Raw genomic sequence first — 21965 nt, forward strand, 5'->3', positions numbered from 1 at the left:
GGAGCTGAGAAAAATTCTAAGTCACTCTTACTCCTATGGGAAAGATGAACACACAAAGTGGTATGGGTTTCAAAGGCACTTTAGAAGAGTCACATTTTATTTTTCTTTGATTAGATTTGTTGTTGTTGTTGTTCAGTTGCTAAGTCATGTCTGACTCTTTGTGACCCCATGGACTGCAACATGCCAGGCTTCCCTGTCCTTCACTATCTCCCAGAGTTTGCTCAAATTCATGTCCATTGAATCCGTGATGCTATCTGACCATCTCATCCTCTGCCGCCCTCTTCTTCTTTTGTCTTCAATCTTTCCCAGCATCAGGGTCTTTTCCAGTGAGTTGGCTCTGAACATCAGGTGGCCCAAGTACTGGAGCTTTAACTTCAGCACCAGCCCTTCCAATGAATATTCAGGGTTGATTTCCTTTAGGATTGACTGGTTTGATCTCCTTGCAGTCCAAGGGACTCTCAAGAGTCTTCTCCAACACCACAATTCAAAAGCATCAATTCTTTGGCACTCAACCTTCTTGATGATCCAACACTTACATCCATACATGACTGCTGGAAAAATCATAGCTTTGACTATATGGACCTTTGGCAGCATAGGCTGTCTAGGTTTGTCTTGATTAGATTAAGTTTATGCAGCCTGAAAAAGAAAAAAAAATTCCCTGGCAATCTGGTGGTTAGGACTCCACGCGTTCACTAATGAGGGCCTGGATTCGATTCCTGGTCCAGGAACTAAGATCCCATAAGCTGTGTGGCACAGTTGAAGAAAAAAAAAAGCATGGACTTCCTTGGTGGTCCAGTGGTTAAGATTCCATGCTTCCATTGCAGGGGGCACAGGTTCAGTCCCTGGTTAGGGAAATTTCACATGCCATCATTGTGGCCAAAAACAACAGCAACAACAAAAACAAAACCAAAAACCTCTTTTTATTCTTCTAATAACATCAGGTCATGGGGCCCAAATGTTTCCCACCAGGGAAAGGTGTTTACCCCTTTTCAGCAAGAAGGATGGGTGTGCAGTGCCATACAACCTGAAAGGTAGGTATAGCCAACTCCGTTTTCCAGATGAGAAAAACTGTGGTTCCAGAAAACCATGTGATTTGCTGGGCCAAACAGGTTGTTACTGGTGGAACCAGGGTTCCCACCCAGGTGGTTTAAGTTCCAGGCCTTCCTCTTTCCACCCTGCATCTGTGTTTAACCAGTCCTAGATGTCTCCTTGACCCCAATTAGCCTTCTCCAGTGTGGGTGCAAATCCATTTTCCTCTTTTGAAATCATGCTCCAAAACAGCTTATGAGGAAACTGTAATATTTTACTGACAATCTCCAGTGTCCCGGCAACATATTGGGTGCTTGAATACAGACACACACAGGTCCACAACCCTTCCTGACCTCCTTGCGTCTCCCTCCCCAACTCTGATGACAAGTTTAATTGCTGCCATGATTCACAAATATTTCTAAGGAAGAAGTTGAACTTGTTTCTTCTCTTCAGCCACAGGAAAACATTAAGAAAGAAGGTGGTTTCAGACAGACTTGCTGCAAGTGCCAGGCAACTGGTCTCCATTGTTGGTGAATTTTATCTGCAAACTTGGCACACCCCACCTCCCAGCTCCACCTGGAGAGCATCCCATTTCATCCTCAGGGTAGTGTTTCTGGCTATAAAAACCACCAGCCATTGCAAGCTGTCAAGGACCCTGTCAGTTTCCAGTTGGGCTGCACTGGTTTGAGCATTCTTACTTGTGCACGTCATGATCTGGTTATCCATGGCCCAATTTCTTTGAGCTGCTCTGCAAATTTGGCCATGATGGATGCACAGCATCTATTTTAGACTCACTTTTTAAATCGTGATCATAAATAGTTTCGGAAGCATTAATAGGAGGACATGCTGTTCCTCATTTGTATCACTGTGTCACTTTGGAATGTCATTAATAATTGGCTTGCATTATCCGTGTACTACCCCCTACTCTCCAAAAGTAATAATTTTAGCTTTATTTTTAGTCTGTGCACATAGTTCTGAAAATGACCAAGGAGACAAGGAGTACTGTTTTGAAGGAGATTCTTTCTGAGCATGAGCTTATCATCTGTGTTCACAAAGAATGAAGTATTCTGCCATTTATTCCTGATCTTACAACACTGAAATGTCCCTTATAGCTCAAAACGGGCACCTAAAAATCAAAGCCCGTGACTATCAATGTATGTAGGATGTAGTTTTCTTTTCTTTGTTCTATTAAAAGCACAGAAACATGTCTGACCCAGATTAGTATTCCTCAGGATTAGAATGAATAAGCTTTTCAATTGCTTTGTAACTAAATCAAAGTTAATTGGAACGCACTATTAAATTTTTTTTCTGTCCTCGGTTATGTAAGAAAGAATGTGCTTGAGAGTAATATTCCTCATTTGCAATATTGAAAGAGAAATTGTATGCAGCATTTCAATTCTCCCCCTTTAGGCAGGAAACATGCCTTAAGGTGACATGGGATTTGCCATAGAAACTTGGACGGTGGTTCATTGGTGGTTGAGGCTGGGCAACACTGGAGACCTCTCTGCATTCTTTCACAGAACTGGAGTCCTGGGGAAGAGGCAAAGACCACCTTCACCCTGGAGCCACCTTCACCAGTGACTGTGGTAGAAAAACTCTGGTCTCTGTGCACAGGACAAAGCATGTCTAATGTTCACACCAGCTGCCATGGACTGAGGGTATGTGTCTCCTTAAAACTCAAATGCTAGAGCCTCAGTGTGATGGTATTTGCATGCTTTAGGACTTCCCTGGTGGCTCAGACGGTAAAGGTAAAGCGTCTGCCTACAATGCGGGAGACCCAGGTTCAATCCCTGAGCCAGGGAAGATCTCCTGGAGAAGGAAATGGCAACCCACTCCAGTATTCTTGCCTGGAAAATCCCATGGTTGGAGGAGCTGGTAGGCTACAGTCCATGGGGTCGCAAAGAGTTAGACACGATTGAGTGACTTCACTTCACTTTGGAAGATACTTAGGTTTAGATGAGGTCATAAGGGTGGAGCCCTGTGATGGCATTAGTGTCCTGATAAGAGGTGAAAGACTGAAGTTTTGTCTCTCTTCACCACAAGAGGACAGAGTGAGAAAACGACTGTCTGCAAGCCAGAAAGAGGGCCCTTGCAGGGGAACCGAATCACCTGGCACCTTCATCTTGGACTTCTTAGCCTCCAGAACTAAACTAAGTAAATTAACTAAATGAATTCCTGTTGTTTAAGCCACCCAGCCTATGGTCCTCTGTGACCATAGCCCAAGGTGACTAAGACACTGCATACTTTAATGCTACCCTGACACTGAATGTTTTACTTATCATTTTATCTTTTAACTCAGTGCTGCTCTGTACTTTGATCTGGGCCAGTTCTTGCTTATAACCTGGAGAGCCTCTCATGTCAAAAGTCATCATATTGTTCAGTGGAGACAGTTGCATCTCCAGCATTTCCACATTCAAAGCCTGATGGTAGATTTCCCTAACCATGGGTATTTAGTTTTCTCTGTTTCGTTTCCTTGATAACTCAGTCATAGCACTTAATACCCAAAACTGGGTAGAAATTATTACATTCCCCTCTATCCCCGCCATCTGCACTTCTCCACTAGAATCCTAGCTCTGTAAAGGTCAGGATGTGTTCTTTTTGTTCCTCTTCATATCGTAACATGGTACCCAGCTCCAACAGGTGCTGAATGATGACTGACTGAGGAGCGTTGCTGGGTGTGATGAACCAGAGAGCACCTCAGATTCAGTGCTTACTTGGTCCCTGGAAAGAATTAAAGAATTCTTTGGATGATGTGTCTTTTCTAGGGTATTTCTTTCCATCCACCTCTCTGTTCTGGATACTTTCAAACTCATTTCCTTGCTTTGTTTTAAGCTGACCATTCTAAACAACTTGTGACAAGAAGACTGAACTAGGAAATGGGATTCCCCAGAGCTCTGAAGGAGTTAATGGAAGCAGTAACTGAGGGACTGTTTGGCTAGATCTGTAATTTCAAGCAGATGACTATTTATACTCAGAACCAGGAAGAAATCTCGCCTGGACCCAGATTATATTCTGTTTCTCCTCTGTTTTAAAGGAGAGGATCATTAAAGGATATAAAGCTAGGATCATTGAACATTTATGTGTAGAAAAGAGGAAGAAAAGATTTCTCAGATAGGCAATTCTGACCCCTTAATAATTGCCTAGCATTGTGATGTAAATTCGCATGCAGATAAGTAGAAAGCTGTGGTTGGAGTATATGTGGATTTTCACAATATATTTGATAATTCATTGGAGTTTTTAGTGGAGTATCCCAATGATTTTCTCACTGGGGGAAAGAGGATGATTAGTCACACTTGGGGAAAAACAGGAAATGAAGTGTGGTCAACAGACAGTTTCACATGGGGAAATATAAAGGAAGCAATGTTCAAGCCTTTTTTTTAACCAGATTCCTTATAAATGAATTTTAGTACCTAAATTTGTGAATGACACAAAATTTTAGGGGTTGGGAGAAAAGCTAAAGAGATAAATGCAAAAAGTTTATAAATGTTGGACTTTGCTGGGGGCTCAGATGGTAAAGAATCCACCTGCAATGAAGGAGACCCAGGTTTGATCCCTGGGTTGAGAAGAGCCCCTGGAGAAGAGAATGGAAACCCACTCTAGGATTCTTGCCCGAAGAATTTTGGGGACAGAGGAGCCTGGTAGGCTACAGTCCATGGGGTTGCAAAGAGTCAGACATGACTGAGCAACTAACGCACACACACACACAAATCTGTTAAGTAGGGATAAAAATGGCAACTAGAACATGTGAGAGGTTTTTAGGTGATAACCAAAACCAGCGTTTATCAAGAGCCTACCATATACTGGGCACTTTTTAAAGCACTTCACATGTATTATTTTACTTGGCCTCCTAAAACACCATATGAAGTTGGTTCTATTATTATCCTCATTTTATTAATGATGGAACTCAGATCAGAGCTTACTTGAGATCACACAAATAGTAAATTGTAGAGCTGGACTTAACCTAGGGAGCCTGACTTAGAACCTATGTACTTTACCACCACTCTAGAGGACCGACTACATCAAATACATAGAAGATGAAGGGAATAGAAAACAGAAAAAGAGACTAAAAATATTGTTCAAAGCAAAAATTCTTCCAGGAGAAAAAAAAAAAAAGCCCAGCAGAAAGAGTGATGAAAACCCAAACCAAATATGATCCTATCACTTTATAATTAGAATGCATTTACACTTGCATTTTTGTGGGCAGCTGTTTAAATTAATTTAAGAAGGAACTAACCAACCAACAGAAGATTGGCAATAAAAATGGTAGAACAAATGAAAATGGAAGTTTGGGAGAAAAACTTTAAAGGTTGAAAAAAGGCTGAGATTAATATCTATGAAATCGTAAGTGACATAACTAAAGTAGATACAAAAATTACTCATGAAATTGCTGGCAAAGTGAATACACAACACTCATTTAATAATAAACCCATGGCATCACTACCCCAAGAGTTAGTGTGGGAAGAATATACAATATCTATCACTGTGTTTAAAATTACTAAGAATAATTATAAACAACTTCTGAAAACAGAGATGGATCCAGCATACAAATGTGTGATGCCAGGAAGAGTGGTCATGAGCCTAACCTAGCCAAAAAAAAGAAAGAGAGAAATTGTACTGCAGTGGTCAACTGTGGCTTTGAAGTCAGACAGACTTAGGTTTAGATCCTGACTCTACAGTTCACTGAGAAGTTATTTAATCCCTCTGAGTCGTAGTTTCATCACCTGCCAACAGCAGATAATTATACTTCACTGGGCAATTGGGCCCAGCACATAATTGGCACTGAAAAAATGTTGGCTGTTATTATGATTAATATGACCCCATGTATCTCTGTGCAATGTGCTCAAAAAATCTTCTCTCTTCCGTTAGGCTGAAGGATGTTGAGGGTTTCAATTTTATTTTACCCTGAGCTGAGGTTCTTAGGCTCAGCTTTGAACAGAAGTTCAGGTCCCTTCATGTATGCTGGGAAATTACTGTGACCTTCCTTAATCTTGGGAAGATATGTACTTGTGTGGTATTCTCTTATAAATTAAAACAGCTTATACTTTCTTGATTACCTCTTCTTAAGAGTTTACGATGATATAGAGATCTCTTATGCATCTCTTTTGAATTTTATTTTCTGGAGGCTTGGTTTGTTTTTGATGATCCTTTTTGCCTATCCTGTGAGAGGAGGACTTTGTGTGTTTGCTCTTCTTGTGAGAGTGGATTCCTTTGCTTGCTGTTTCTTATCTCCTGGATCGAAAACCTTCTAGTCTAAGGACCAAACATACTGTAAGTGACAACAACAATACTCAAATAAGCCTTCTGCTCTGAAATGACAAGCTGAATAAAAGGCAAAGTAGCGTGTGCTTGTTATGACTCACATGTTGCCTAGAACTTCAGAGCCTCTGCCCTATTTTGTTTAAATCAAACGCATCATGTGATCTGGCCACAAGGACTGAGTATGACACTGATGTGCATTTTGCTGAAACAAGGTCAGCAGTCAGAACTGGAGAGCTACACCCTGGGGAATTCAGCTGTGACCATTGCCCAGAAAATTATAATTTAGGAAATTATTTCCTAAATTTCAACAACATTTCACGTTTCTGGGCAATGTCATTTTTTTTATATATATATATTTTTTTTTTTCCTATTTGGCTGGTGAGTAGGTAACTCTTTTTCAGTGACAATAGTCAGGCTTGACCTAAAAGAGAAACAGGAAGAAAGAAATTGTCCAGAACTTTGAAATTATATATTTCCATTTCCATTAAATTTATAGTACCCAAGAAATAAACAAAATAATTTTAAAAAGGGAGCACCAGCCAAAACAAATTTACAAGGGGAAAGTAAATAGTTGATTAGAATCTGAGACTATGAATATTGTTTTGTTTTTTTTTTTGTAAACGAGCATCTACCTTAAAGACATAGCATTAGAAAAATGTATAAAATTGGAAATACATTGACAATAAAGCATCTCACCCATCCTCCCTGTACTTTTAGCTCAGCTTCAAATTTTCTGATTATAGCCACAAACAGGAATGAAAGGTCAAAGGAGAACTGCAGAGTTTCCTTTAATCTTTAAAACTTCTTTACATGTTTCAGATGGCATCTACCTGGAGCCTGGGGCCACCACCATAGACTCCTTGCAATTGTTGCTTTGGCATGTCTGTCATCAATGGTTTCTGAGATGTAATCCTCTCAGAAATGTAGTCGACATTCTTGTTTGCTTTAGATTGGGAAAACCTCTAATTCAAAAAAGTGCACGTATCTCAATGTTCCTAGCAGCGCTATGTACATTAGCCAAGACGTGGAAGCACCTAAGTGTCTGTCAACAAAGGGATGGATAAAAAAGTTGTGGTATATACATTTATATATATATATACACACACACACACACACACAATGGAATATTACTCAGCCATAAAAATGGATGAAATAATTTTGTTTGGACCAACATGGGTGGATCTAGAGGTATTATTCTAAGTGAAGTGAGTCAGATAGAGAAAGACAAATATTATATAATATCACTTATATGTAGAATCATAAAAATAATACAAATGAATTTATTTACAAAACAGAAACAGACTAACATAGAACACAAACTTATGGTAACTAAAAAGAAAAGGGGTGGGGATTGATGAATTAGAAATATGAGATTAATAGGTATGCACTACCTTATGTAAAATAAACAACAAGGACCTACTGTATAGCACCAGGAGCTATATTCACTATCTTGTAATAACCTATACCGGAGAAGGCAATGGCACCCCACTCCAGTCCTTATGCCTGGAAAATCCCATGGACGGAGGAGCCTGGTGGGCTGCAGTCCATGGGGTCGCGTGGAGTCGGACACGACTGAGTGACTTCACTTTCACTTTTCACTTTCACGCCTTGGAAAAGGAAATGGCAACCCACTCCAGTGTTCTTGCCTGGAGAATCCCAGGGACGGGGGAGCCTGGTGGGCGGCCGTCTCGGGGGTCGCACAGAGTCGGACACGACTGAAGCGACTTAGCAGCAGCAGCAATAACCTATATTGGAAAATAATCTCGAAAAAAAAATACATGTATAACAGGGAATTCCCAGACTGTCCAGTGGTTTGGGCTCTATGCTCTCATTGCAGGGCATGGATTTGATCCCTGATGCTGGTCTTCCTAGGTAGCCTTAGTGGTAAAGAGTCCGCCTGCCAATGCAGGAACCTCAGGAGAAGCAATTACGATCCCTGGCTCAGGAAGATCCCCTGGAGGAAGAAATGGCAATCCACTCTGGTATTTTTGCCAGGAAAGTTCCATGGACAGAGCAGCCTGGTGGGCTGCAGTCCATGTGGTCACAAAGAGTCAGATACGACTGAGTGATTGAGCATACACGCACAGGGAACTAAGATCACGCATGCATGTAACATGGTCAAAAAAACAAACAAAAAATATATATATATATATAAAACTGAAACTTTGCTGTACACTTGAAACTAACCTAATATTGTAAATCAATGAGACTTCAGTAAAAAAATTTTAAGAACACCAAAAAAGCTAGGAATCAATCAGGTAAATACATCACAGAGAATTTCAGCTACAAATTAAAGTGTATTTGTTTTGAGAGCAACAGGTATGTTCAGTTCAGTTGCTCAGTCGTGTGTGACCCTTTGCGACCCCATGGACTGGAGCGTGCCAGGCCTCCCTGTCCATCACCAACTCCTGGAGCCTATTCAAACTCATGTCCATTGAGTCGTTGATGCCATCCAACTGTCTCATCCTCTGTGGTCCCCTTCTTCTCCCACCTTCAATCTTTCCCAGCATTAGGGTCTTTTCAGATGAGTCAGTTCTTCGCATCAGGTGGCCAAAGTATTGGAGTTTCAACTTCAACATCAGACCTTCCAATGAACACTCAGGATTGATCTCCTTTAGGATGGACTGGTTGGATCTTCTTACAGTCCAAGGGACTCTCAAGAGTCTTCTCCAACACCACAGTTCAAAAGCATCTATTCTTCGGCGCTCAGCTTTCTTTATAGTCCAACTCTCACATCCATACATGAGTACTGGGAAAACCATAGCATTGACTAGATGGACCTTTGTTGTCAAAGTAATGTCTCTGCTTTTTAATATGCTATCTAGGTTGGTCATAACTTTCCCTCCAAGGAGTAAGCGTCTTTTAATTTCCTGGCAGCAATCACCATCTGCAGTGATTTTGGAGCCCCCCAAAATAAAGTCTGTCACTGTTTCCACTGTTTCCACATGTATTTGCCATGAAGTGATGGGACCAGATGCCATGATCTTAGTTTTTTGAATGTTGAGTTTTAAGCCAACTTTTTCACTCTCCTCTCTCACTTTCATCAAGAGGCTCTTTAGTTCTTCTTCACTTTCTGCCATAAAGGTGGTGTCATCTGAACATCTGTTATTGATTTTTCCCCTGGCAATCTTGATTCCAGCTTGTGCTTCATCCAGCCCAGCATTTCTCATGATGTACTCTGCATGTAAGTTAAATAAGTCGGGTGACAATATACAGCCTTGAGGTGCTCCTTTTCCTATTTGGAACCAGTCTGTTGTTCCAGTTCTAACTGTTGCTTCCTGACCTGCATACAAGTTTCTCAAGAGGCAGGTCAGGTGGTGTGGTATCCCCATCTCTTTCAGAATTTTCCACAGTTTATTGTGATCCACACAGTCAAAGGCTTCGGCATAGTCAATAAAGCAGAAATAGATGTTTTTTCTGGAACTCTCTTGCTTTTTTGATGATCCAACGGATGTTGGCAATTTGATCTCTGGTTCCTCTGCCTTTTCTAAAACCAGTTTAAACATCTGGATGTTCACGGTTCATGTACTGTTGAAGCCTGGCTTGGAGAATTTTGAACATTACTTTTCTAGCCTGTGAGATAAGTGCAATTGTGCAGTAGTTTGAGCATTCTTTGGCACTGCCTTTCTTAGGGATTGGGACAAAAACTGACCTTTTCCAGTGCTGTGGCCACTGCTGAGTTTTCCAAATTTGCTGGCATATTGAGAGGTATATGATTAGGACTAAATGTCTGTATTGAGACAGCAGACAGCTGCACTACCTGACCATTGCCTCTGCATTACTCAATGCATGCAACTACTTTTTTCCTTATTCTCTACAATTACCTAAAAAAAAAAAAAAATTGCCAAGGTCACCCTTTTGCCCTCTTTCTCCTGGATTCACTCTTCTCTTTTTTAGGTTGATTTTGAAGCATATTTGGTATACTTTCTATCCAGCAACGAGAAAGGGGAAAACTGGATAACAAAGAGTAAAGGCTCTGCATTCAGTGGTGCTGGGTCTAGTCTTTTGTAAAAAACGTATTACACCTATTCACCTAATGGGTGAAGCATTTGTAAATCAAGGCAAAAAATGCTTGATCATCTGTTTTAACATTTTCACACTTACTTTTTAAAATTAATGTTGATTTTGGAGAGAGTAGATAATATTGCTAATATTCTCTAGTAATGAGGGAAGTTCCTGAAATGGTCCCTGACTGCTTCTCTCAGAGAGGACACCTACTTGGGGATGGTAAACCAGTTAAGTTCAACTTCCCATTCCCTTGTTCAACTTGTGTGTGTGTCAGTCATGTCTCACTCTTTGTGATCCCATGGACTGTAGCCCGCCAGGCTCCTCTCCAGTCAAGAATACTGGAGTGGGTTGCCATTTCCTCCTCTAGAGGATCTTCCCGACCCAGGGATCGAACCCAAGTCTCCTGCATTGCAGGCAGATTCTTTACCATCTGAGCCGCAAATGTGAACAACACTCAAAAAATGACTGCGAAGGTTCCCTCCACTTTTTTCTGTTTTGTTTTTCCTTGTTTTTAATCATCTAATTGAAGAATTCTGGGTACATATTAACTTCTCTCCCTCCACACCACTCCCCTACCCTGCCCCACCCCAAGTGTTTTCCTGCCAGGGACTGAACGCCACAGTGCTTTGATGGATTTCCTATTTTGATAGTAAAATCCTTGTTTTCCTAACAAAACAGGATTTTTCTCTGCTTCTAACAGAACTCTAATCTTGCCCTTCTGACTACCCAGTGCCTGCATCCTTTCCCTCCACGTTTCAGGAAGGAGCAGTTAAGCAATCCTGTCCTGTTTCTTCTGAACGTGGCAAACAGAGTGGCATTAAGAGCTGTTATGCTGAATCATGACATAGACATGTTTTCGAACACCATCCAGACCATTTTGGATTAAGGCAGGAAGGCTGATTCTGAGCCACTATTGAACTCAACCCAAGAAAGACAGAAGTGTGGAAGAAGGTTGAAGGAAAACAACCTTATCTGAGTCAAAAGTCCAGTTTTCCTTCCAGTGTATAGTTTTAAAGTGCTGACTCATTGGAATGAACTTGAGGTTGGGGTTACAATTTTTTTACAGCAGATTTTTGGGTTAAACTCATTAAATAAACCATTTTAAACCTGTTACAGGGCTTCTCTGGTGGCTCAGATGCCCATGAATTGCTTGCAGTGAAGGAGACCTGGGTTCAGTCCCTGGGTTGGGAAGATCCTCTGGAGGAGGAAATGGCAACCCACTCCAGTATTCTTGGCTGGGAAATCCCATGGACAGAGGAGCCCAGCGGGCTACAGTCCATGAGGTTGCAAAGAGTCAGACATGCCTCAGTGACTAACACTAACTAACTATAACTATTACATGAGGTATACATAGAAATTAAACTATGTACCGTCTGCACTTACTTCCCTGCCTCCACAGCCATCAAAACCACTAATCTCTAATTTGTTTGTTTGTTTGCAAAGGGCCCCAGGAAACACATTTGCCTGGGAGTCCAGAGCACTTGGACAGCTGTGGGAGCCATCATGCCCCAGCCTCTGGGACAGGTAGCTCCCGTGTCCAGGCAAAGGACATTCCCCTGGGGGTAAGGCCCACATCCAGGCCACACCTTCAGAGTCAGTGAGACTGGAGGGAGGTAGAGATAAGATTCAAAAGGAGAAAAGATCCCCTTCTTTGCCTCCACTCACATCTCCTTCCTCAGGTGGAGAGCCCTAGGCTCTGCCATTATTGTTCCTTTTGATGAAAGGAATGTGGCACTTGACATACTCCTCTCTTCTTCAAGACTCGGTAAGGGGTTAAGAGGTTAAGAGCCATTTCGTCCTAGAGGGGGTTCCTGACTCCCTCTCCTACCCACCTCTGACTCCCTGACTTCCCTCCTTGGTCTGCTGCTTTATTATCCGCTCTTTTGCAGCAGCTGGCTTTCTTGTTGATCTCTCCAGACAGGGAAGTACTTCTAGACACTGGACTTCAGGAGTCCTGGTGAATGTTTGTAGCTTCCCGTCTCACACTCAGTAGATGCACAATTGTCGGCTGAGCAAACGAGCTGTGGGAACCCACAGAGCTCTCTGACCTCCCGACCGTATAGATAAAGCCATATCTGCTGAGCCAGGTAGACCAAGTCTGACATGTCTTAAAACAGGAGGTACTTTGGAGGAGGGAGAGAGGAAAACAGGTCTCCTGGTAAACAAAGTAGGGCCTTTGAAAGGATCAGCAAATAAAAATTAACTAGGAATCTCTGTTTTACCACAAATTGAGTTTTCTAAACCCAGATTCAGGGCTGCCTTGTTTTATTAGCCTGAGGCCATCACAAATCCAGTTGTGTCAGTTTCTGCACATATTTTTTTCCTTCCTGTTGTTGTATAGATGAAGTCATCAAAAAGCTAGTACAATCTGTACCAATAAAATCCAAAGATTTTAATTGTGTATTCTATCATTATAAATAAAATATATCAGCCCCCATCTTCTCTTTCTATGCAGCTATAAATTATGGTGGTGGTTGTTTAGTCATTCAGTCATGTCTGACTCTTGTGCCCCATGGACTATAGCCTGCCAAGCTTCTCTGTCCATGAGATTTCCCAGACAAGGATACTGGAATGGGTTGTCATTTCCTTCTCCAGGGTATCTTCTTGACCCAGGGATCGAAACTGCGTCTCCTGTGCAGGCAGTGTCCTTCATTGCAGGCAGATTCTTTGCCACTGAGCCACCAGGGAAGCCCAGCTATAAATTATATGCATGCACTTTTACTATGCTAATACATCATACACATTATAAAATATTACATGTATACATTAGAAGATGAGATAAAAATAGAAATAGATATTCCAGCATTTTCTCCCCTGGCCTGAATGGATCATTGCCGCACCCTATGTAGATGGCACACCCAGTCTGGAAGGGCTTCTCCCACCTCTCCCACCTGTGACTTACTGATTTGGACAAAGTCAGAGCATGTAGGTGTGGGCTACACATTATGCTTCTCTCTGCCTCAGTCTCTCTCTCTCCCACTGATGCAGTCTCATTTATCTCACAGAAATGTAGAGATAAATGACTGGTACACTTGACTCTAAGAGTGAGGTCATTTGTTTAGTATACTGTATATTAATTTCTTCTAACCTCTACTGTTTTCTGGGCTTCTCTGATGGCTCAGTGGATAAAGAATCCAGCTGGAGTCTAGGAGACACAGGAGATGCGGGTTTGATTCCTGGTTGGGAAAGATCCCCTGGAGTAGGAAATGGCAATCCACTCCAGTATTTTTGCTTGAAAAATCCGATGGACAGAGGAGCCCGGCAGGCTACAGTCCAAAGGGTCGCAAAGAGCTGGACATGACTGAGTGCTATGTATACACGCACTACTGTTTTCTGGGAAAATCTTATGATTTCATTAAATCATGCTGATTCTCCCATTAAGTGGTGGTGGTGAGGGAAAGAGTCACCTTTGTCTTTGAATTGTGGAATTTTAGTAGCTGGAGGAATCTTAGTGGTGACCTCTAGTCTAGTCTTTACCCAGTGATATGAGGAAACCTGGTCATAGAGAAGACAGAAGTCTCCTGGATGTAGCAGATAATCCCTGTTGCCTGGAAAACTGACCTTTCCTCTTATTTTGTTTACCCTCCTCTGAGTGCCACATGCTCAAAGGCCAGCTGGGCCCCCTCTTCAGCTGCAGGGAGTGTTTCTTGATTAGCGCAAGTCAGTTATGAAGATTCCATCCATAAGCCTCGTGAAGTAGTTGGGTTTACACTTAGGTGTGTGACCCTTGATTAGGGCAAGTCAATTATGAAGATTCTGTCCATGAGCCTTGTGAAGTGGTTGAGTTTATGCTTAGGCGTGTGACCAAGCTTCTTGGAAAGTTTCTTTCACTTTGAAAAAAGGAGATGCCTGGCAGACATTCCCTTGCTTCCTCTGGATCTTATCACCTCCATGTGACATGGATACTTCAGCAGCCACCCGAGGACCTTGGAGGGAGCTAGCTTGCTGGCACAACCTGTCCCGGCTGCATGGCAGAGTACAGAGATGGTTGCAAGTCACCGAGCTTTCCACTTAATCATGCTGGGACTTAATCATTCTGTGCTTCACGCTATGAGAAGTAATAATTTCCCTCATTGTTTAAACCACTGTTAGCTGCATTTTCTGTTATTTGTAGCCAAATGCTTCATAACTAATATACAAGGAGTTTGGAGACAGCAGAAACAGAACAAGACCCTAGATCTTTAAAACAGCAAGTACTACACTGCTTGGTTTTTATTTACAAATGAGAGCTTATGAGAGTTCACTCACCCTGCATGGTAAGAGCAGTTTGTTCCTTTCTCTTCAGGAACTTTTGTCCCTGTATACTTGGAAGGTTCTGAGAGAATAAAACTATTTGATTATAAGAATGTTCTGCTTCTTTGCTTTCATTGAATGTTCAACTCTGGTGACATCTTGATGTATTTCTCCTAAGAATACATCGTTACTTTTTAAATAATAAGCACCTTATATAGAGATATCCAGTTACACTATGCATTTTGTCTATTGGCAAATGTAATTGGCCTTCAGAGGCCTGGGCCAATAGTCTCTTGGTGAATTAGTGGCAAAATGCCTGAGTATGAAATCAGGTTGGCTCAGATAGCACAGAATCTGCCTGCAATGCAGGAGACCCGGGTTCCATCCCTGGGTCAGGAAGATCCCCTGGAGAAGAGAATGACTACCCACTCTAGTATTCTTCCCTGGAGGGCCACGGTCCATGTGGTCGCAAAGATTCAGACATGATTGAGTGACTAACACTTTCACTTTTTCATGGAATCAGCATAGTTGTACGTTCAAACTAAAACTCTATCCACTGCTGGTCTAAGCTGCCCTTGCTGCTGCTGATTATTTGGGACACTCAGAAATAACCCAGGAGCTTATAAAGGTAATGAGTGGTTTCAAATCTCCCACAGACACCCATAGTAAATGGAAAAGCTTTTGTCAACATGTTTAATGGTTTCAGTTGGTAAATTATTAACAGAATATATGTGGCGTCCTCAGCATTTCAAATACATTTACTTTCTGAGTGAGAACATTGGAGAACAGTCTCTCCTGCCAAATCCCCAGCTGCAGGTGCTCACTCTTCTATCTCTCCTCCCTCTTTCTCCCAGATGGTGTGGAATCTTCCTCGTCTTACACCAGCGGACTTCCCCTCATGCTGCTGAGGGCTCTTAGTTTTTCCAGCGCTTCCGCTTGGCCGGGTCCTATCACGGGACTAGTTTCATTCCATTCCACTCCTCTTCTCTTGGAATGTGGGGGAAAGATCACAATTTGAAAGAAATAAAAACATGGATTCTGGTGACTGTGCCACCACTCACTAAGCTTATTAACTTTCAGTAATTCATTTAACTTCTCTCAGCCTCGGTTTCTTCACCTGTAAATTGGGGCCAGTCATTCTATGGCTGTACTCTACATCTTGGGAATGTTGTCAGGATCCACTTGTAAAATCCATGTGGATAGGCTGTGACCTTTGTGATTCTTGGTATTTGCAAATTGTATTGTTTCTGCTGGCAGTTTTCCTTCCAACAAGGTTGACACATATCCACTCAAGTGTACCAATTCTGACTGACTCAGTAGGCAGGCAGAACAGGTCCACATGCCAATGAGTGAAATGATCTATATGACACATTCGCTTGAAAACATAGAGTGTGGTGTTGTTTTTATACAAATGAACTCTGAGAAGCAGATACTGTTATTATTTTTCATGGAAACATATCCTGATGTATACCTGTCATGCTAGGTGACGTCCTCATGTTGGGGACGTTCCATATTTGAGGGAGAAAGGGAAAAGGTTGAAGAGATTAGAGGAGGGGTGGGTGGGAGAGACAGATTTTACTTCATCAAGATTTGTTTAAAAGAGCACTAGCTTTTACCTTGTCATGATTACATCTATGGGACAGGAGACACTGTCCTGAATTAGAATACAATAAAATGTATAGTCCACTAATGTGACTAACAGTAACAATGCTCGGCAAAATATATAACTTCTCTGAGCTAAATTTTCCCCATCATCAACTGCGTGCTAAGTCACTTCAGTTGTTGTCAGGCTCTCTGCAACCCTGTGGACTATAGCCCTCCAGCCTCCTCTGTCCATGGGATTCTCCAGAAAAAAATACTGAAGTGGATTGCCATGCCCTCCTCCAGGGGCTCTTTCCCACCCAGGGATTGAACCCACATCTCCTGCATTGGCAGGTGAGTTCTTTATTACTAGTGTCACCCGGGAAGCCCCAGTTTTCCCCATTGGTGAAATAGAAATGGGAATGGTACCTACCTCATAGGGTTGCTGTGAGTATTAAATGGGATGACACACAAAGTAACTAGTACACAGTGATGATGCTATGTGTATTTGTGTGGGCATACTTTAATATTGCCAGTTTCTGGTTTACCGAGAAGCCATACTTTTGACTGAGAACATATAAATCACAGTTTCGTACTTCAAGGCAGTAAACTCTGAAGGTCTTAGAATCTATACAAAAGATAGAAAAGACAAAGGCACAGAAAACAAGAGTAAAGATGAAAAGTAAGTGCATTCAGATGCTAAATACAGACCATCATTGGCTATAGATGCTGAGAATAGTATCCATTCCTTGAGATTTGAAAAATTCAAAGAAGTTGTATTTCATAGGGGCTTCCCTGGTGGCTCAGACACTAAAGAATCTGCCTGCAGTGTGGGAGACCCAGTTTCAATCTCAGAGTCTGAAAGATTCCCTGGGGAAAGGAATGGCTACCCACTTGAGTATTCTTGACTGGAGAATTCCATGGACAGAGAAGCCTGGTGGGCTATACAGTCAGTGGAGTCACAAAGAATTGGACATGCATTTCATAGGCAGAATCATGGAACTACATCTTTAAATGGGAAAGAAATTCCATGTGTAGAAGCCCATAAGCACAATGGCATGCTGGGAAAGTGGGAAGAAGCCCAGGCTGACCAGAATGGCCAGCCTGTGGGAACTGGTTGGATAGTAAGTTAGGGTCAAGCATCTTTTTCATGGATGCTGTTATTGGCTCCAACAACAATAGAGTCCCCCTGGTCATTGCTCATTCATTCTTGCTTCTTAAGAGAACAACTGCTATGAGTAATGTCTGAAGATACCTCTTTAACACACAAAATACAGTGTGGTCTGGCCTTTCTCTTTGTGAAAATTGCTGTTGATCAACAACATTCACTGGGTGGGTTTGGTGCGCTAGGCAGCAAGAAAGATTATGAAGAAAGTAGGTAGTGTGCAAGATACCGGGACAGAAGATCATTATTACTGTGGGCATAGAATAAAACACAAAGATAAAGAGAATGGATTTTCATAGACTAGAATGGCTGCATGTTTTAATATAGAACACCTTTTCTTAAAAAACAGCCTACTAAAAATAGAAAACTGGGTTGTATTCCCTGTTGTTGACAGAAGTGAGATTGTTGTGAAGTTGGTGTGTGTGCAGAGCAGCGTTCAGAAAACCTGAAATCATGATTTGACTGTGCTTTGCCTGCGGCTCACTCAGCCCTGGGGGAGCGGTTGGTATGCCACAATATTTCCTGTTTGCCTGGCAGGTTACCCATCATATTTTGATCTTGCTCCATCAAAGCAGTGATGATGTGTTCAATGATTCTTTTTTTTTAAATCCTCTTGCTCATTCTCTTTTGTATTTATGGATCATGTGTCTCCACTTCTTCCTCCTCAACCTGACTCTTGTGTAAGTTTAATGTTTAACAGTTTCTACCCTCAGTTATGGACAATTCTTTCTACTTCTCAGAACTACATTAAGGTTGTGGAAAAGGACCTCTGGCTGCTCCCTGTTTCTTGCTAAGCATTAGGGCAAACAAAACCCTGAGAGGTGAGTTGGCTGCATCTGCAATTTAGAATTAGAAAGAGAGAAAATAGAAACGGATACAAAAAATGATGTCAACCTTGGAAAATGAAATTGAATCATAGCTATGTAAGGTGGTAGAAACAAAGAACGCCACCTGCTTCCAATAAGATACATGCCAAATCTTCGAGAAAGTGAGGGGGAAAAGATGATGATGGTGGCTAACACAGGAGCTCCTGCCAGCTTGAACTCTCTGAGGCGAGGTGGGTGCTGCATGCTAAGTTGCTTCAGCCATGTCCAATTCTTTGCGACCCCATGGATTGTAGCCTGCCAGGCTCCTGTGTCCATGGAATTCTCCGGGAAAAAATACGTGGAGTGGGTAGCCATTCCCTTCTCCAGGGAATCTTCCTGACCTAGGAATCAAACCCACGTCTCTTATGTCTCTCTGGCATTGGCAGGCATATTCTTTACCACTAGTGCCACCTGGGGCGGGGACTGTGTCTTTTATTCCTTTGGCTTCATGCAGTGCTGGACACATTGGAGATGCACACTTGGAGTTTTGTGTGCATAAATAAATAAACAAATTCCAAGAAAGTTTCATAAATAGGTAGCAGCTTCAAGCAGATCCACAGTCTTCTGAAACTTAACTTCCGGGTTACCAGAGAATCACTGTGACTCTCTATTGTTCCTGGACCTATCGTAAGTTTTCGTAATTTAATGTTTCCTTTGGAATAAACCCACTATTTGAACTACAGAAAGTAGCTGTGCAGCTTTTACTCAAGAATTACTGCTGGTGGTTGCAGAATCTTTGTATTCCCTGAGTTCTCTTCTTTCAGACACCTTGCCATTAATTATTAGACTTAGCTTTAAAACACTTTTGGAATTTCAACATTTTGAGTTTTAGTTTTATGGCATCTATCATATGAGCATTCACAATCTGTACCTATTTACTCTCTACCTAAAATCTGTATAATTTCTCACAGGGCTAAATAGAAAAAAGTATTACACAGAAGAATATCCACATTGTAACTTTGTCTTAAGAATGCCCTTGGGGCTATCTTTGTTTTTGAGAAAAAAAGTCTGTTTGTCTCAGTAAGAATGGGAAGAGGGTACTGGCACCTTCTTGGACTGTAAAGGAACCAGTTTGTGTCATTCCTGCATTTTTCTCTCTCTTCTCTTTCCACCAGCCAAAGAACAGAACAAAGCAAAACAAAACAAAAACTCTAAGAGCAAATAACAACTCAAAACAATAGCAGCAGCAAGAACAAACCCAAAACTTAAGTGGAATGATTCTAAATCAGCAAATGAGATTTGGAATATCATGTTGCTTATATAACTCTAGGAAAGAGATATTTTATGTGTTGCTACCAAAGGAAAGTGGGAGATAGGGGAAAAAAGAAAGGAGAGATAAAAAGCAAAGGAAAGGGAAAGCTGTTTGTCTGGGTGAGTGTTTCTCAGCAGCGACACTAATAGCTTTTGGGGTAAGGTGGTCAATCGCATTTTATAAATACAATGAAGAATTTTGATAGGGGCTTAAAAACGTCTTGGATTTTTCTTGATTACTTGTACATTTTATTCCCACTTCCAAAATTCCTAATGTTTTAAACTTTTTTGAAAGAAGATTTTTTCCTGTTACAGTTCATAAATGCCCAAAGTGTGGGCATATGGCAAACCATTCCAGATTTACCCTGGGAGGAATATTCTTTAATTTTTACTTTTTTGGTTCTCTATTTGACTTTTGCTTGAGCATCTTCTCAGTTGAGATTGAGGGCAGGAGGAGAAGGGGATGACAGAGGATGAGGTGGTTGGATGGCATCACCGACTCAATGGACATGGGTTTGGGTGGACTCCGGGGGTTGGTGATGGACAGGGAGGCCTGGCGTGCTGAGGTTCATGGGGTCGCAAAGAGTCGGACATGACTGAGCAACTGAACTGAACTAAGCATCTTCAGCTCACTCTGCTCTTTTGTCTTTAAACTCTCTCTGGGAGAACTGATTAATTATTATGGTTTTGATTGTTGTTGATGGCTTAGTTTTTATACCCACTCCTGACATTTCAACTGCTCTTCAGCCCCATATCTTAAACAGGGGTAAGAAATCTGCATTTAGATCTATTTTCCTCATCTAGGAAAAACATGATAAAAATCAAACTTACTACTTCTCCTTATCTCCCTCAATACAATCAATGACATCGTTATTTATTGAGTTTTCTTAGTTTCACAAATATTTGAATTTTTTAATGCTAAGTTCTAATGACCAAACTGGCAGAGTCCCCAATCTCCTGAAACTCTATAATATAGGGGTAGAAATGTATTAGTAATCACACAAATGTATAATGTCTAATAGAAATAATGGCCATGAAAATCTACAGATTTCTCCAAGTGTCTAATATAAAGGCCTCAGTTAGTCTGAACAATTAAAAATGACTTTCTAGGCTGCATTTCCTTTACCCCCCATACACACACAACCTCTGAGTCCTGTTGGCTGCACCGCCATTTTTACAGTTGCAACTCTATTGGTGGCTATTTCTGCATTTGGATTACTCCCATTGGATCTTCAGTTGATTTTCTCTATTACAGACTATAGGCACATGGCTGCCATGTTAATTTTCTTAAATTCTCATTTTTATCACATCACTCCCCAACTTGAGACCCTTCAGAGTGTCTGCCATTTTCCATTGACTCTACTTCATGAAGATCACTTTTTCCTAAATGCTTTTATTGTGCTAAATCAGAACATATCTATCACCACTTTCTTGTTCAGCTTCATCATGCTGTCCTCTGCACCTGGAGGGCTATCTTCTCTCTTTTGTGTACCTCGTACCTTCTATATTTCAGTGATTGTTCAACTGTAAGCCATTTAAAAGCGAAGAATGATAGGGGAGAAATACACGGAGTGGACGGGGTAAGAGTTAAGCTCTGTTCTTATTGCTCCCTCCACTGGGTTTCATGTGCAAGATTCCAAGTGAAGGAAGGGGTTCAGGGGGAAAGAACACTTGGAAATCTTTGTATCATTGAAGTTTCCCCTTGGGATTTGTCTTCTCTCAGAAGTTCGTCCTTCCTAAGCCTCTCTCCTCCACACTGACTTTTCCCTCTACCTTCAACACTGCACTCCTAGTACTTGCCGACTTATTGCTTTGTTTTGTATGCTTGATAAATTTGCCTCCATAGACCCAATTTTAAAATTCTTTTGCATTCCCTGAAGTGTTTTATGTTGGTATAAATGGATGAATAAATTGAACACACAAATACTTTGTGGTTCTTTCAGCGAGTGGAAAATTTCTGTCTCTAACATTATGCCTTTAACCTGTCTTCACTTTTTTAGCAACAAAATAAATAAAAGTAATCAGTATATCAGAAGTGACATTCTGCCATATGAAGGTGAGTCCATGTAGATGGTCAAAAAATAGGGAAGAGGATTCAGGAGAAGTGCTGAGAATGTTCTCTCTGAAAGCCTTTACTCACTGGGATTGACCTGTTTTGCCTTGTCCTTTTTACTCCCCCAAGGCAGATGGGTTCTGTTGGCCAGTCTGTGATATACAGGGTCAAACTTTGTATGTACCTCTCTTAGGGCAGAATGGAATCTCTTCTAAGACCAAGGTTTACTTGATTAAGTTGAAGTAATGTAAACTTAATTGGATCACAAATCCTGTTAGCACTTATTATTCAAGCCTGTTCTTCAACTAGAAGAGGACCCTGACATAGTCCAAGTTCCCAACTAGGAACAAGCAATGAAGACAAGTCTCTGCTCTGGCTTCTCCACTCAGCCCCTCAAACCACATCTGATAAGCTATGTGATTTGTTCTAGCAATTAGTGCCAAAAACAAAGGCACACTTTTGTAGAGTCCCACATTTCTTAGAAAACCTGAACTCCACCTCACACTATTTCAGCTCCTTT

The 21965-nt window shown here is 41.5% G+C and overlaps 1 protein-coding gene across 8 annotated transcripts in view; it reads left to right on the top strand.

The window, feature by feature from the left end:
* LOC145521081 (uncharacterized) overlaps positions 1-21965 on the top strand; it is a 489520-nt gene that overhangs the window by 211307 nt on the left and 256248 nt on the right. For 2 of the 8 annotated variants that reach the window (XR_014065083.1, XR_014065087.1), the window contains exon 3: positions 2550-2687. The exons of the other annotated variants lie outside the window; for them this stretch is intronic. The gene's annotated coding sequence lies outside the window, so the exon portion shown is untranslated. The remainder of the gene's footprint in view (positions 1-2549; positions 2688-21965) is intronic. 8 annotated transcript variants of the gene reach the window in all.

The sequence above is a fragment of the Giraffa tippelskirchi genome, chromosome 9, assembly GCF_054371585.1.
Source record: "Giraffa tippelskirchi isolate mGirTip1 chromosome 9, T2T-mGirTip1v1.2.pri, whole genome shotgun sequence".
NCBI classification, from domain to species: Eukaryota; Metazoa; Chordata; class Mammalia; order Artiodactyla; family Giraffidae; genus Giraffa; species Giraffa tippelskirchi.